Here is a 16,064-nt window from a genome sequence, read left to right as displayed (position 1 = left end):
AAGTAACCAACAAAACGACAATCGTTATATATTCGAACATTGCGTTCCGCGGATATCTATTGTTTTAACTATATTTGAATTACAATACGTGTAAACAATCGCCGTGAAACGCGAGAGTACATAATTTGCTTGTTCAAAATACAGAAAATGCGCGGCATTCAGCTAGGAGCATTTATTAGTTCAGCGCCAGCGGTACACCGGGTACACGCTCCTGGCGCGTGAAGTTGACCGCGAAATCTCCGAATAGTCCGAATTCGCTTCGCCGTTCGACACCATCATTCGACGTCGCGTCACCGTGCTAAATTCGCGAGACGTCGTGAATGTCGAGCAAATTGCTTGACGCTTCTCGATGCGATCGTATCGCGTAATCTTTCTTGTTAATCTTTCAGGTCGCATAAAGTCGCACGTTTAATTAATATCGGGAGTGCCGTACGAAGTGCCGAGCGATTGTCGTATTTCGAAGATGCGAGCGGCCGATCGTGGTTAACCGTGTTTCCGCGAGTGTGTGTGAGTGCCACAGAGGACCAAAAGCAGAGGAGGAGGAGGCCTGGGGAGGCATCGGGCGACGGTGGAGCAGCCCTCAGTGAGTAATATGTTATTTATTATTTATTTGTTACTTGCGATATTAATGAGTGTTCTCCCCGCGGCGGTTGCGTCGGGCATTTAATACATTTAACGCATTTTGCAAAATCGTGTAATAAACAATGCATATACATAAAATATATTATTCCGAGATGAAATAATAATTTAGTAAAATATTTAATACTTAATGTTTAATATGTTTATATAGTATGTTCAATATGTTTATGAGAGATGAAAATAAAATACTTCATCTTGATTAAGAGTAATGATTTTATTTAAATGACTTATATAAATTAGAGACAAAAATTAGAGATTTTTTTATCAAACTCCATAAAAATTTATGCTTAACAAAATTTTGTTTTTTAAATTATATAATTCTTTTATTAATTACAGCTTATAAAAAAATGTAGAAAAAATTAAGTGCATATAACAATTGTTTTAGAGATATTATTTTTTGTAAATATTTAATTTGGATATTTAATTTAATATATATTTATATTTTGTTTCAGTGCGGACTATAACGCCACCGCTGCGCATCGCACTGGTGAGCTTTTAATTATTTTTTATTTTATTGAGAAAGATATATAATGGACTTATGAAAATTATATTAGATATAACTAGCAACTTTGTACATTATACAATATGTTTTGTTCTCTCTCTTTTCTTACGCGGTAAAAAGTAATGCATTGTAAGTAATTGCAAGTATACATGCTTTATCGACGAGTAAAGTTACATGCTGCTAGTGAGAGCAACTCGCAATAGGTAGAGCCACTTGCCCGTTAGAACCGTTTATTGTTTAAATTTAGAAATTGTTTAATAGTTATTTAAAATTTTTAATTGTTAGTTGGAATTGCATATATATGAAAAAGATATGAATTACTGACATCAGAAATATATAAATATGTCTCAAATATATTTTGCTCATAAATATTATTACTACTTAAAAGATATTAATAGTTACTAATTAATATATGTAAATATATAGTATCAGAAATGCTTGCACTTAAAATATCAGTACTTCAGAAAAATTGCAGTAATAAAATAGCGTAAAATAACGCCAGGAATTGAGTAAAAATAAAAGACGATAAGAAACATATTTGCAGATTATCACAACCGCTGCAAATTTATAGAAGTAAGTGCATCGCTAGCGTGCAGCAAATCGCGTCATAAATAAAAGACTGTAATGAATAAAATATGCAAAAGTAGCTAACAAGTATACCTTTATGCTACTGTTATGGTTGTTTTTCTCATAATTAAATTCCGACTCCGATGCGATTTGCCAGCAATGTATTTATTTCCATAAGTCTGCTGCAATCTTATAGTAATCTGCAAATATATTTGCTACCGTTTTTAAACTGGAGATTATTCGAGAATTTCGAGATTAAAGCAAAGTATTTATTTTTAATTTATATACACATATAGAGATACGTTTTTTTTTTAATTACATTTTTTCTAGTAGACTTATAAAAAAATAATTTTCTATCAATGATGAAGTAGATATTGAGATATTTTATCGATATCAAAATTTATTTTATGCAGATATGTTTAAAAAGTGCAACTTTTTTTGTTATTAAAACGTACACATTATTAAAACGCCCTGCGACATCAATGGAGAGACTATATCGATCTCCTGCACAAATTTTATAGATTAATTAACGAGCGAACTACTAACAGAATACATTAAATAATTAATTTTTTATTAAGTAAATTGATTTGCATATTTAATTGATCTCACGAGTTCCTATTTATTCCATTCAAGGAACTTAACTCAGGCACAGAGAGAAATTAATAAGATACCATACATTTTGAAAAACATATTACTTTATATATTTTACGCGATATATTATTTAATATAAAAAATCAGCTTCATGATTCATAAAACGTAATCAGAAATTAAAGATTATTTTGTCCGCATTAGAAGTTTTCAACAGGAAATTATATGTGAGGAGCACTGCGAATAAATATCTTAATTTTGCCATTACTTTAATATATCTGATCAATGCGGTGATTTCTTGTTCCCCATCCCGGTCTGGATGCTACGCTTGCACCAGGTGAGCTCGTTCGTGCTTTTGCAGCTGCAAATTGAGCAATTCACATGCCGAATCGGTAATGAGCCCATCCGACGTCTGATTTTTCCATTCGGTTGATTTTACCGGCGACAACGGGTCTTTCTTTGGTAACGCCCGCTTTTTCCTTGCATCCTTCTCTCTTTTTCTCTTTCCGTCCTGTTCCGTATTTTTTTTTTGTTTTCAATCTTCTCACACCACGGGTGGCGTTAACCAAGAGAAACATCAAAAATTACCCTGAAAACACATCGCCTTATATAGCGCGCACGTGATTACTTTTATTTGCGTCAGAAATATTCTAATTTATTGTAATTAAATTAATAACTTCTTGAAAATTATAGACATACATATTATATCGCACATATTATTAAGAAACTTTTTAATATCTATTTACTCCATGTACCTATCGTTTCGACAATAAGATCCTTTCTAACTTTATTTACTAAATTACTAAGAAGATAAAATCTTCTTTTCCGATTGGAGATTCTCTCTTCGCGATCTTCTCCTTGATTCGTTTCGAATATGGATTTGCGTTAAATTATTCATGCACGCATCGCAAATGTAGTAATACGGAAAGACGCTAATAGTAACCGCCTCGTCGTTATCGTCGCAATCGTACTTAGCGATGACGATTTCACAATGCGCTGCTATACGGCAGGCTGGCAACAAACAATTGTCTGCCGCTCTAGGCTACTAAAACGCAGGTGTTTTCCTACGTACGCCGGTGCGCAAGGCTGAGAATATATTTCTATGCGTGATTTATCTCTGGCAAGGACATCCTGCTTAGACCAGATCACCCCAAAGATGGGATCAAGTTCGCGGCACGTGTTAGATTAAGTGTTGCGGAATTGAAGATAGAACCGTTCAAGATTATTGTTCTTCTCGACACTTCTATATGAATTATATTGCACAGCTTATAGTTAGGAAATTTTTGTGGACTTCTATATTACCGTTATTTAAAGCGTAAAACACAATAAAAATTTAGACAAAATAATTAAATTTAAAAACGAATAGAAAATTAATATTCTATGTATCTTGTGTTATGATTTGTTAAAATTAATCACGAGATTAATTAAACTTTTACTAGCATTCATTAACGTTTTAAATCAGACTACCTCAGAAAAAAATATTAAATGATGCTATTTGAGAAATGCTCGTTCAAGACGCTCGAATTTTGCGTGCAATTTTTCTCAGTTTTTTTCATGACGCGAGTTTCGCTCGTACTACTTCTGCCGAGTGATAGAATCGCCTTTTGCCGCATTCTCGCACTCCTAACGCGCGGAATGAAGACGTCGTCGTCGCTGGTACTCCATAACTGTAAAATTGTGCAGATCTGAAGAGCAGGTTCGTCACTTTGATCGATTGCAACCGTACCATTGAACTTACCGGAGACACCGATGTTTCATTACAGTATACGCGTCAACATTCTGCAAATCCGATTATGCCACCCTCAAATATCGCGTTTCCAGGTTAAAGATTATTGTCGCTTTCATTAAGGCTCCGGCTCAGGCATCGCGATTATATAGAATTATGGATGTCGGAAGCGAGACGTCGCTCCTGATTTTCTTCCTGTGGCAAATGAATTTTCGCACGTCATTATTCATGCTTGAAACGCTTCTGGAACTAATTCACTATTAATATTTCTAATATAATATAAATAAACAAAGCAACAGCATTAATATCTTGGGCCCAGTTTCACAAACGTCGGTTATATAACTTCTAACCTTCTCGGTTAACTCACTCTTCGTCTCTTTCTAACGTCCCTCTTTAGAAAGAGACGAAGAATAAGTTAACCTAAGGTTATATAGAAGTTAACTGACATTTGTAAAACTGGGCCTTAAGGTGCTCCTAAAGCTGTCTGTAATACCTACACTCGTTTTTAACAATATTTGCTTCGTATAAAAAGTCTACACAGAAAAAAAAGAAGTGTTAAATCAACACTGTTTATACTCATATATACGCAAGAATATATAATCTTGAAATGAGATTATATTGCGTTAAACGAAGAAAATTTTCTTGAATGAAGTCATTATATAGTTCAACCAAGAAAAAGAATGTTGAAATAAAATGTTGAAATTCTTATAAGAAGATTATAGTAATCTTGCGTATATACGAAACAATCTACATCTTATAAGAATTTCAACTTTTTATTTCAACATTCTTTTTCTTGGTTAAACTATATAATGACTTCATTCAAGAAAATTTTTTTCGTTTAACGCAATATAATCTTATTTCAAGATTTCCAACTTTTCCAACGTTGAAACTAAAGATATTTTCGAATCAAGAATATTCCTTTTTTTCTGTGATACAACTTGATGTTACAAAATGAGGGTGCAGGTCCATTCAGTAGACATCAAAGAATATCATACCGTTTGTAGAATTAGGCTGACTCCAAACAAAAAAGTTAAACGAAAAGTACGATAATGTATACGTATACATTACGTTCACGTAATCGTACTTTTCGTTTAACTTTTTTGTTTGGAGTCTCAGCCTAATTCTACAAACGGTATGATATTTCTTGATGTCTAATACTGAATGGACCTGCACTCTCATTTTGTAACATCAAGTTGTAGAATTTTTATACGAAACAAATATTATTAAAGACGAGTGTAGGTATTACAGACAGCTTTAGGATCACCTTATTCGATTTATTTATTGGGAAATTTCCAATTTTAACTGAATATACATACATGTGGCATTTGTATAACGAATGAGTTAATAAGAAAGACGTCCTCGTTCGCGAAGTACGAAACACTAAAGAGCCCGTTGTTGAGAGATTTCTGGTATTCCTTGAACACCCTATATAGTGCTACGATTTACCCTAATCCTCCTTGGAGCGGTCTATAGTCCACCGGTCGCGGCGCGCGACGTGACGACGATCGGAGCCGGCGTTCCGATATCGCGAACGGTTTCGCGGCATCAAGGCCGCCTCCTTACCCGAGATCTTGTCTCGCCTCGATGACTCACGCCTAGCTTGGCCGCTGCTTGCTGCCTCGCCACTTCCTTCCACCTTCGAGGTTGTCCGAGAGACCGACCGCGGCCGCCTCCGCCGCCGCTTCTTGCGCTTAGCTTAGCATACCTTGTAGAGAGACGGTGTCGACCGTCGACGGCGACTGTGGCCCCGCCGCCGCTGCGCGCGGCCACCGGCCACTTTTTTGCCCGGGGAAATGGAGATCGCGATGGGAAGAGGAAGCATTGCCCAGCATCGCCGCGCGCGGAGGTCTGTTTTCTTGCGATACGTTTAACCCTTTAGGCCTGGCAAGTAGTAGTGGTGATGGTAGTATATAGTAATAGTAGTTCCACCCGGAAGACTCGTCTTTCTGAAATTCTACCTCGAGTCGCTGTGGTAGTCCGTGGCGAGATGGTTTCAGGGTGATATCGCCGGACTTCAAAGTAAGAAATCGGTAGACGTTGCGATGAAGCCGAGATGACGATCGATGGCGTGTTTAACCTTTGACACACAGCCGCATTGTGTTAACAGTTAGTCGGGGATCATTGTGCAATCTGTCCTGTATATCGTTGAGAAATGAAACGTAGTTTGTTTTCTATGACAAAGAAACATTGAATTGCTACGATAAATAAAATTAAAAAAGATATAGATTCTGCGGAAACGCATCAGATAGAACGGCGGGAATAAAAATCTCTATTTCAATTTCACTACCTATATTCGTGTTTTTTAGCAGTAAGAATTACGAGAAACAATTATTAATCTAAAATTAGAATTTTGATAAAAAAAAAGTTATAGTAAATTAATAATAAGGATAGTAATTAGACTAATTAGACAAGTACTGAAGCCTTATTTCCCATCATCCCGAGTTATATCAAACAGTATGTCAACATGTTCAACCACCTAGACACAATCTTACGCGTACAATAGAAAAGCAGACTCATACCGGCGGATAACGACGACGGTACAGAGAAAGAGGAGGACTTACTCGTCCTCTTCGTGTGCACGTTCATTCGTCATAATGCACGCGCCGCGGTAGGTATAATAGCTACACCCGGAGCTATAGCGATGCTTAAAGGCATCGCCAATTATCGCTGTGCATCCTCCCGACAAGAATCCTGCCCATGAAGGCGCATATACGTTCCCCCTACATCCCTCTCTTTTACGTTCCCCTTTTTATTCACCCTCCCCCCCTCGACCGTATAGTCCGTCCGCGTCATGATGACGACCATGCGTATCCATTAATCCGTCCGGTACAGCCGCGTTGCGTGCTCCGGAAAAGGTAGAGTGACCGTATCTTAATCCTCTCTCTTGTACTTCAAAAATATATCTACGTGATACAGATTGTATCAAAACATAATATAATAAATACCCCACTGAACGTTCGTATTTTTTGAACTTGAAACTTGGTAACGTTAATCATAAAAATTGTCATATTTTAAATAAAAAGTTATTTGTATACTTTAAAGTTCCTTAATTACTATATTTATCTTTTATTATGGCGTTTGTGTGAAAAACAATAAGACGTATAATATAGTACGTCGTTAAAAACTATTAGACATTTCAAGTTTTAGAGCACAGACGATTAATGAACCGGCTTATTATGAAAATGTGATACAAGTTATTTAGCTTTCGTAATCGATATAATCGCTTCAATTTACTCTCATACACATATAAAGATCTATAAAACATTCCGAAACTAAGCGAACATTATTTTGAAAATACACGTGTAATGATTAGGAACGGAATAGTTGAAATACACTAGCGTAATTGAAGGATGTGCCTTTAGACCTCCCGCGAGCGTCGAAGGAGGGAAACTGGTGCAGGTGCGTGCCTTTCTGAGAGCCGATACGGGATTAGAGCGGATCATCTTCTCTCGGCGCGGCGAGTTAATTGGCCGCTCGTACACGCGCGCGGAAGACGATACTCGATCGCGAATGGCATGGTGACACGCACGTGGCAGCCGCTGCACGCCGCTTCCGGCTGCCTGGCGGATGACGCGGTTTATCGTAATAATCGAGTGCACCGATTCGTTGCGATACTCGGGCGCGATTACGTCGAGCTGATGTAACTCTTCGGAAAATGTAACGTTATCCGGGCTCGTAAAAGTACACATCGCGATGTTTTTATTCGATCTTCCTCTCGTAATGAAGAAATTCTAATAGCTTGCTGCGGAAAAATTCCAAAGACAGTCTCGAGATTCCACAAGGAGGTACGTAAAAGCAGAAAAACATAAATATTATATATTCTGCAAGTTACTTGAGCAAGTACTTGAGATTTTTATAATTAAATTTAATTAAGATTACTTGCTGTAATATCTAATACTGAATTGATTAATTAAATCTTAAATTTATAATAACTGAAATTATTTTTATTTTCTAACAATTCGTGTTTCTTTTATCGTATAAAAGAAGCATTTTTAAGTAATTTTGAACAGTTTCTCGATGTCACAATATTAAAAATTAAAAAGTATCACTATAAGCAGAAAAGAAGGTGATTTGATTACATTTTAGATTGAAAAATTTTCTTTGTCCGCGATATTCTTGCAAATTTTAATATTCTTTTTTGTTTTATAATATTGTACTATTGAATTGGAATTAGTATGATGTTTATGTGAGGCTATCGAAATTTTGTAAATCGGCCCTGCTCACGCTCGATGAAAAACCAATATCTATAAAGGAGAGCAAGCGCGATCTTTGTAATAATCGTTTGCAGTGAGCCTTCTGCAGCTACGTACATAGTTTTACACTCTTAATCTCGAATATACCACTTTGTCCACTGTAGTCGATGTAAAGCGATCACGGCGGAGGTATACGCCGTTCCGTACCGCTCCAAATTGCAGAGTTTAGCGAAGAGATAATAACAGAGAACGGATAATCACGGCGTTACGCGCGAATGAGTGATGCCCGAAGGCGAGTACCATGATGAAAATCAGAGTGCCGATAATCAATGATGATCAGCGCTACATGATAACGGGTATTGAAGAAAACGTGGCTTTGCGAATAAGTAAACAATGATATTGAACATTTTTCAACCTATCTCCTAGCTTTGACGATCTTCAAGGCATTGATTGCCTTCTAACGGTATTAGGAAAAACATAAATGTTGAATTTTATTTTTGTGACGTGAGAATAAGATTGGTCAAAGATTTCATGCTATGTGCAATTACGAATTATATGAGTCTGATAATAATCGTCTTTTACTAACTAATTTCGTACAGCTTCACAGATTATAAATTATAGAAAATAAACTTTCCATTGTAGAAAATAATTGTAGAAAATAAACTTTCCATATAAATTTACGATTTCCTTCAAAGAGTTAAAGAATATTGCGTCTATTTCTTCAATTACAGACTCATGAAAGCTGTTCAAATAGGCAATAATCATTCGCTGACTAATGTATACGATTTACTCTATAAACGTACAAGTACGTATGCGCATTCAAAATCTTTTCCTGCGAAAGATTGCGAGTCGCGGCGGTCTTTTCGCGTTTCGAAACGACGACCGGATATTTCGGAAGTGACCTTGGAAATGTTGCGGCCAATGCGAGTCTCGTTGCGACCGGTTGACCCGCGAGCCAGTATGCCTTAAGCCTTATACGGCGAGTCACGGTGGCGCTAATAGGAAGTGTATCCTTGCCGGTTGATCCGTTCTCGGCCTCCGTCGGATAATTCCGAATAAAAAATTCTACCATCTAAGGGAGTCCTAAGGACCCCGCGATCGGCCGCATCCATGGGTTCACGGCGTTCTCCATATGCCGTATTAACGTTGCCGGCCCAAAACAGTCTCACCGCGAATCTTAAAATTAGTCATGCACTCGACAACGAAGGACGGTGTCGATGACTCGCGCGAATGTCCGGCCGATTGGACAACAACTTGGCTCCTTTGTGAATTGCCTATTTTTTCTTTCTGCCTTTCGCGCGATGCATTGAATGAACTACATTATTCTTGTCTTTTAAAAGCTTTGAAACAATTCGATAATAGCTTCTTTGTAGTCTCAGATAACTTTCGAATTAATGTTGAACAGTGAAAAAGACGAAAGAGATTTGATGAGACAGGTCGTGGATATTATATTGTAATAATCATAATTAAAAAAATACAAATATCGGCACGAAGAGAAGGTCTATTGATCCTTGAGTTTGATGATTGACAAAAATCTCCGTATGAAATATTCCAAGACATATTCAACGGCCTTCTTACGTTTCTCGAGGTGTCTTTCACTTCACGGCATTTTAACATGCGCAATCTCAATTTCCCTTTCGCAAGCAACAGCAGGAAGCAACGTTGAAACGCCGCGTCGTGCATCGCGCGCTATTAATTTCCCGCGTAACGTCCAGAAGCGACGCGAAAACGCTCGTAACATCGTCGCGCCTTCCTCCTGCGCAATTTCGTTAAAAATCGGACATTCTATATCGCCGTGATGCACCGGGTCGCGCGTAAAAGCGACGCTCGTAACCGGAAGTGCACGACACGCTTAAGTGTTTCTCCCTCTTTCTCTGCTCGCCACGATTTCCGGACCCGGTAAACATATCCATAATGCAAGATGCAACGCACACGTTGTCAGAAATCGTCGGAGAAAAGTCAGATACGCCCTTACACATGTGTATACGCGCGCGATCGTGAGTGCGGCGACATCGCCATCGCGGTAAGCCTGATTCTATTACTGCCATTTGATGTTGCACCCACAGATATCGCGGCTATTTATACGGCGACCTTTGCTTTTTCCACCTGTCCTACTTGGGGAGATCCAAGGTATATACTGGATACGTACCTACTCACTCGAAGATTGTCTTCCGCGTGCAATTTACCCTTTCTTGTAAGATTGAAGATTATCGTGCAGATTATAATTAAGTGTTCTTCATTATACTATAAGTACCATATTTTCCATTTTATTCCTATCATTATCTTCTCGTCTCTTATTAGTTGACAGATTGTCTGATAAATATACAGAACTTTTTTTTGTATTATTAAGGAAAGTTGTAAGCGTATCATCTTTTATCGCAACTATACGTCTCATCTTGAGCAATTAGATTGAAGATTCGATTATGGGGATTAATTCATGATTAAGTTTTATGATCTTAATAATTTGCCTATAACCTTATTTTATTTAAATATTTAATATCTATTATATATTATAGATGTACATGCATGATTGTGTATGACTCTATATCTGTTTCGGTATGCTAAAACCGCGCTTGTTCCGGGTCAAAAATAATCGACGTCGGTCATACGAACTTTCGACCTGTGGCGTATGCGGGGCAACTAAAATCAGAGCGTGCCGAAAGCAAGGTAAAGCGCAGCTTCGCATTCCATGAAAGCTTACGGAGCTTTCGTAACTTTAGCTCTCACGTATCAAGTTCTACTCACTATCTTAGTCCGGGAGGAAATATAATATCTAAGAAGTAAAAATAATTGCGTGAAAAACATTTTTACTAACCGAAAAGTGGAACATACAAAATTAAATTACAGATAATTGTAATGAATAAATTTATCTCAAGGGAGAGAAAGAGAGAAATAAAAATACACGGCAGCATTTTTCTCTTTTGGAATAAATTCCTTCATTATAAAGGAGTATTTTATTTTCATTATTGGCATCAAGATAACCATCATTATCGATTTCTGGTGGATTACACGGGTCGATACGCGTGTCGGACCTTATATGTTTCTGCAAGGTTGCTGGACCTTTTTAAAAAGTGGCACGTCGATACTCGCTCAGACGGAGTTAACACGCCCGCTTTATCCTTATCCCCCTTTTGTAATATAATTCTCTTTCGTGACCCCGCGTTTACTCATCTTCATTCTAAAAGCGGCGCGTATCTATTTCGATGTGAATCACATCTCGCTCTTAAGAAAGCATAGTTTGCTCTCTCCTGCCTGCGTAAATCAAACGATTCTAAAACTGTTCACGACCGCCGAAATGCGAGTCACGCTCGCGAGTCTCGTACGTTTTCGACAAAATAATTCATGATTCAGACATACTTTCAGACTATGTTCCACAAAAAATGTATTATCTAGATAAATAAAGTATTTCTCCCAATGGGACATGAAATGTATTCCTCCAAATCTACTCCGACAATATTAATTACGACGATATGGGATTATAATTCGTAAAATTAACATACGTAGATTTCATAGTTTTTTTATACAACTGCTAAATTAAAATCAACAGGTAAAAAAGAGGTGATTTATTATTATAATACTCTTTTTCTTTGATGCTAAAGAAATGTAGCTCATAAATCATGTCAAAAATTATTCGTCGTCGACATACGAATCATTAAACATGACTAGTATCCAATTGTGGCAATGTCACATCTGCATAAAATTTGCTTTTGAAGTGTATCGCTTATCCGTCGGATGTTTAAAAAGCAAAATTTAATTGCGCAAAATGCAAAAACCGCGTGGTAGGCGTTCGTGTGACGGATCGGCTGGATCCGTAAAAAGTATTCTGAAAATCATCGTTCGCCCACCGCGTCGCATAACGTTACATCGAACTTTTGCACTGTTTGCAAACAACTTTTTCCATCGTACCGCGGATATTTATTCATGATTCGCGTCGTTCTCATTACGCCGACGATCATTGCTGGCCTGGCTCTCAAATTACTCGAACAGAACTCTGGCAATGCCGCGTACCAATCACGATTGACCGAGCAAATTCGATCGGTCGAACGGCGCGCTTTATACGGCGCGACACGAGGACTCGTCCCGAAATGGCTTCTTCAAGGCTCCGCACTTCCGTGTGTCCCTCCTTTTTTTTCTCTCGCTATTCCTCCGTCGCGTCGCCGATCTACTTATTCTTCCGCAATTGCGATTTTCATGTTTCTCGCGTCTATCATGATATCCATGATGATAAGTATCGTCACGTCGCAAAATCGCTCTAGTCTCTACTTTGGATTTACCGACGTCAACAAACTGGCTCGAAATTCGAAATCGTATTCCAAACATTTTAATACGCTTCTCTAATTCTGCGGTACAGTTTGTTTTATACCTTCTTCTTTTTTTATTATATATTTTTATCTTCAAATTTTTAATATTTATATGCATATAGTTTTCTATATAAAGTAATTGTATAATCTCATTGTATAATCACTGCGTAAAAAGAAAATTCTGTCTTGCCAACAAGGCTTAAAGCACGACAACTCCTGGGTTAAAACGAGATCGATATTTTTCTTTACTATATCTATTATTATGCTTAAAGGAACTATCGCGTTTCTTGTTAGTTCGATACGAAGTACCGTGTTGGAACAAATGCGCCGGAATGCCACTAAATCGGCGGCGACATCGTAAGTGTCGCCCACGAGCCAGATTTCCGAACAATACAGCCACGATGCGGAACGGAAATGCTGTCGCGCGGCACGGGGTTCCGCGTATATAGAGATAGCGGTGGCTATATTTATATATCCGGAATATATCCGGGGGATATATGTATATATATAAATATCGCGTCATAAAATCGAGGCGCGCCGCGCCGCATTCATCGTCAATCAAACTGTGCACCGCGGCTGCGGCATAATTAAATGTAATGCCATACATGGCTATCGCGTTATATCGTTAATAAGCAATCGACGAACCCGGCGGTAGGAAGTCGTCTTTTCGCGGCTCTCCGAACACGCCTTGAACGAGCATTCGGATAAAAGTCATTACTATTAATTAATGTATTGATCGTCTTGTATATGAGATGTTCCATATATACCTAGTGTCTTTTCAGTTCACAGATTTTTTTGGATGAATTCTGAGTTAATTTCCAAAGAAGAGAAATATAAATGTCAAAATAGGTTAAGGTAAAAATGTATCTGAAAATATTGAATTTTTCTGCAGAAACTATTGATCATTTCAGATTCATTGTAAATTTGATTTCTAACGGTTTAGTTTCCAAGGTCTATTGCCATTGAAACATCCTGCACAAATGTACATAATTCTGTGAATGCAATTTATATGTATAGAGCAATGATTATAATATAATAGAACAGTAACTCATGGTGAATCCATGCGAAGCTTATTAATTTATTATTTTATTTCTTAAGAATGTTTTATAATTCCTGTACAATTAGCGCTATTGAACGGTTATTCAATGAAAATCATTTCATGATGAATGATCCTTTCCTAACGTCCCTTTCTCAGATCAACATCAGACTGATACGCAATAATGATCGATTAACATTTGGTAACAAGTGATCTTTCGTCTTACAGTTAAGCGTTCTATCATTTAAAAAATATTACGTAACTGTTCAGTTGTGAATGATTGTTTTTTCGCCGCTTTTTAGATCACTTGTAATTGATCGACAAAGATTTGTACCATTAATGTAGCAACGAATACCAACGCGATATAGTTTCTAGAAATATTACGAGAGACAACGATTCAGTTACCGAAGTTTGCTAATCCTATGTACCATCCAATCACCGTCGATCACCGGTCTTATTGACTGCGTCGATCTCTCGATCGCGAGACACACGGAAAAGCGATTTAGGCGATCGACGTGAACTGAATCATTGAATCTCGGTCGTCGTTTAAAAAAAATCCTAATCTCCGCGTGGGTTTTGCGGTCCGATCGTTCCCGTTATTACCGATCCCCGACGTATGCAAGCGGCGTTCGCCATTGTTCCGTCCGTCAAGCCTAATTGCACGCATGCGATACTCACATCGAAGCTCGCCCGCTCGCTCGTTCGCTCGCTACCGGCGGCGATCTCGCGTAATCGCGTGAGCATTTATCGCGCACGTAGCATTAATCATTTCCAAGCACCTGGCGAGAGTAAATCGCCGCGCGAATTTTGCGACCAACGTGCGCGCCGGATTATTTAACCCTTTCGCTTTCAGTACTCCCGATCGTATACTTTTTCTTTCACTTGTAACATGTATATAATTTGTTGTTGTGAAATGTAGTTTCCAGCGTTGTTCTTCCAACTCGTGATCATATATTCTGAGTTATGATTTAAATCTTTTTAATAGTGACTTGCCCTTAAGCTAGACTTGACGATCCTGAGAGAGATCACAGTCTTCCAATATCTACGCTTCTAATCGCTTGTTTAAAATTAAAATTTAAATAAATATTAATATATGTTCTGTCCGCCTCTTTTCGTAATTGTTTCCTACTTTTGTTTATAATGTTATATATATGATAATTATTTTTATGTTAAACTTACTTATCATACAAATATACATAATATTTAAAAAATCTGAAAATTATTACTTCCAATTATTTTGTCTATGATTAATTTCAATCAAGATTTTAATATTTCTATTCAATCACAATTTCTCAAAATAGTTCTATGTTAAATTTGCGCAGAAACAACATCCAAGACAAAAATTATAAGTTCTCCTCTTGCTAGATAAAAATTAGTTATTGAAAGGGTTAATTTGTTCAGGCAAATTTTCCTCTGCACGGCTCGATTACGGTCAACGTGTGCGGCGTTTCGTTCTTTGCTCGCTCGCTCGCTCCTCGCTTAGCGATTTATGTTTATTTAATTTTACGTAATGACGAGGAGAGTGCGAGAGCGCGGTAAACGCCTAACCGCGTGTCAGCGCCAAAGAAGTCGTGTTGCGCCGAGAGGTGTTTAGTAATGCCCGAGACCAGTTTCTTCCGCCGTGTTTTTCCCCCCTCTTAACGAGCTCGTGCCCGTGCGAGCGAGAAACGCCATTCGTGGACGGTAGACTCGCGGACGTCGGGCTCGTTTCGCGTTTAACTGAACTTAATCGCACCACGGAATATTTCAGTAGCGACTGCGGCGCGACTTATTGTTAGATCATTAGCGGCGCACATAAAATGGCAATTTTATTCACGTCAGTTAATAAAATTATTATTTTGTGATTAATGGCACACGCTGGATTGGCTCGTAATTAGCTCGGAACAGGCATACCTAATATAACTTTGTGATTTAGAAGCGGAAGAAAGAAAACGCCTTCCGGAATCGACTATAACAGAGTCTTAATAAGAGTTTAAATCGCTCATTACACATTTTGGAATTTTGACACTTTTTTCTCAAAGAATATTTGCCCGAGATATTGCAATATTTTATACATAGTTTATTTCACACACAGGATTCGTGAATTAATGTTAATAAGAAAATACTTTCTCCGTGCGCGAGCCAATTTCGCGAACGTGGACGATTCATCCATCTTTGAATTAAGAAAGAGTTGCGGAATGCGCGGCTCCCTTTTGCATTACGCGGCAAGGAGCTCTTTAGCAGCTCGTTGTCCGAGTGTCTGAGAAGACACTCTCGACGCACTTCCACTTCAGACAGACACCGACTGCGCCATTAACTTCTCATTAGCCAGCCGCGATGAGCGTCAGTGTCTTTGTCTTTCGCGATTCACTCGCCGATGCAAAAGCATTGTATGTACCAGAGATTTTTTGTGTGTGCATTAAGATTAAGAATTTTTTATTATAAGATCCCTATGGATAAAAATTTTTCACAAAATTTTTTGGGGAATTCTAACAGTTTTTCTCTTTAAAATAAAAAATAAAGATGCAGCAAT

The 16,064-nt window shown here is 37.9% G+C and overlaps 1 long non-coding RNA gene across 2 annotated transcripts; it reads right to left on the bottom strand.

Moving 5' to 3' along the window:
- Nucleotides 1-2,038: 2,038 nt before the first annotated feature.
- Nucleotides 2,039-7,774, bottom strand: LOC139820936 (uncharacterized). Of its 2 annotated transcripts, none has more exons than XR_011734125.1 (5): nucleotides 5,981-7,414; nucleotides 5,586-5,903; nucleotides 4,035-4,217; nucleotides 3,764-3,963; nucleotides 2,039-2,885 (listed from the first exon to the last, which is right to left on the bottom strand). It is a non-coding gene; the product is annotated as an uncharacterized lncRNA (long non-coding RNA). The 2 variants fall into 2 exon arrangements; XR_011734132.1 differs by having other exon boundaries at nucleotides 2,750-2,885; nucleotides 5,339-5,903; nucleotides 5,981-7,774.
- Between the last annotated feature and the right edge of the window lie 8,290 nt (nucleotides 7,775-16,064).

This window comes from Temnothorax longispinosus, chromosome 1, assembly GCF_030848805.1.
Source record: "Temnothorax longispinosus isolate EJ_2023e chromosome 1, Tlon_JGU_v1, whole genome shotgun sequence".
NCBI classification, from domain to species: domain Eukaryota; kingdom Metazoa; phylum Arthropoda; class Insecta; order Hymenoptera; family Formicidae; genus Temnothorax; species Temnothorax longispinosus.
The sequence above is the reverse complement of the archived record's forward strand: the minus strand, read 5'-3'. Positions and strand labels throughout refer to the sequence as shown.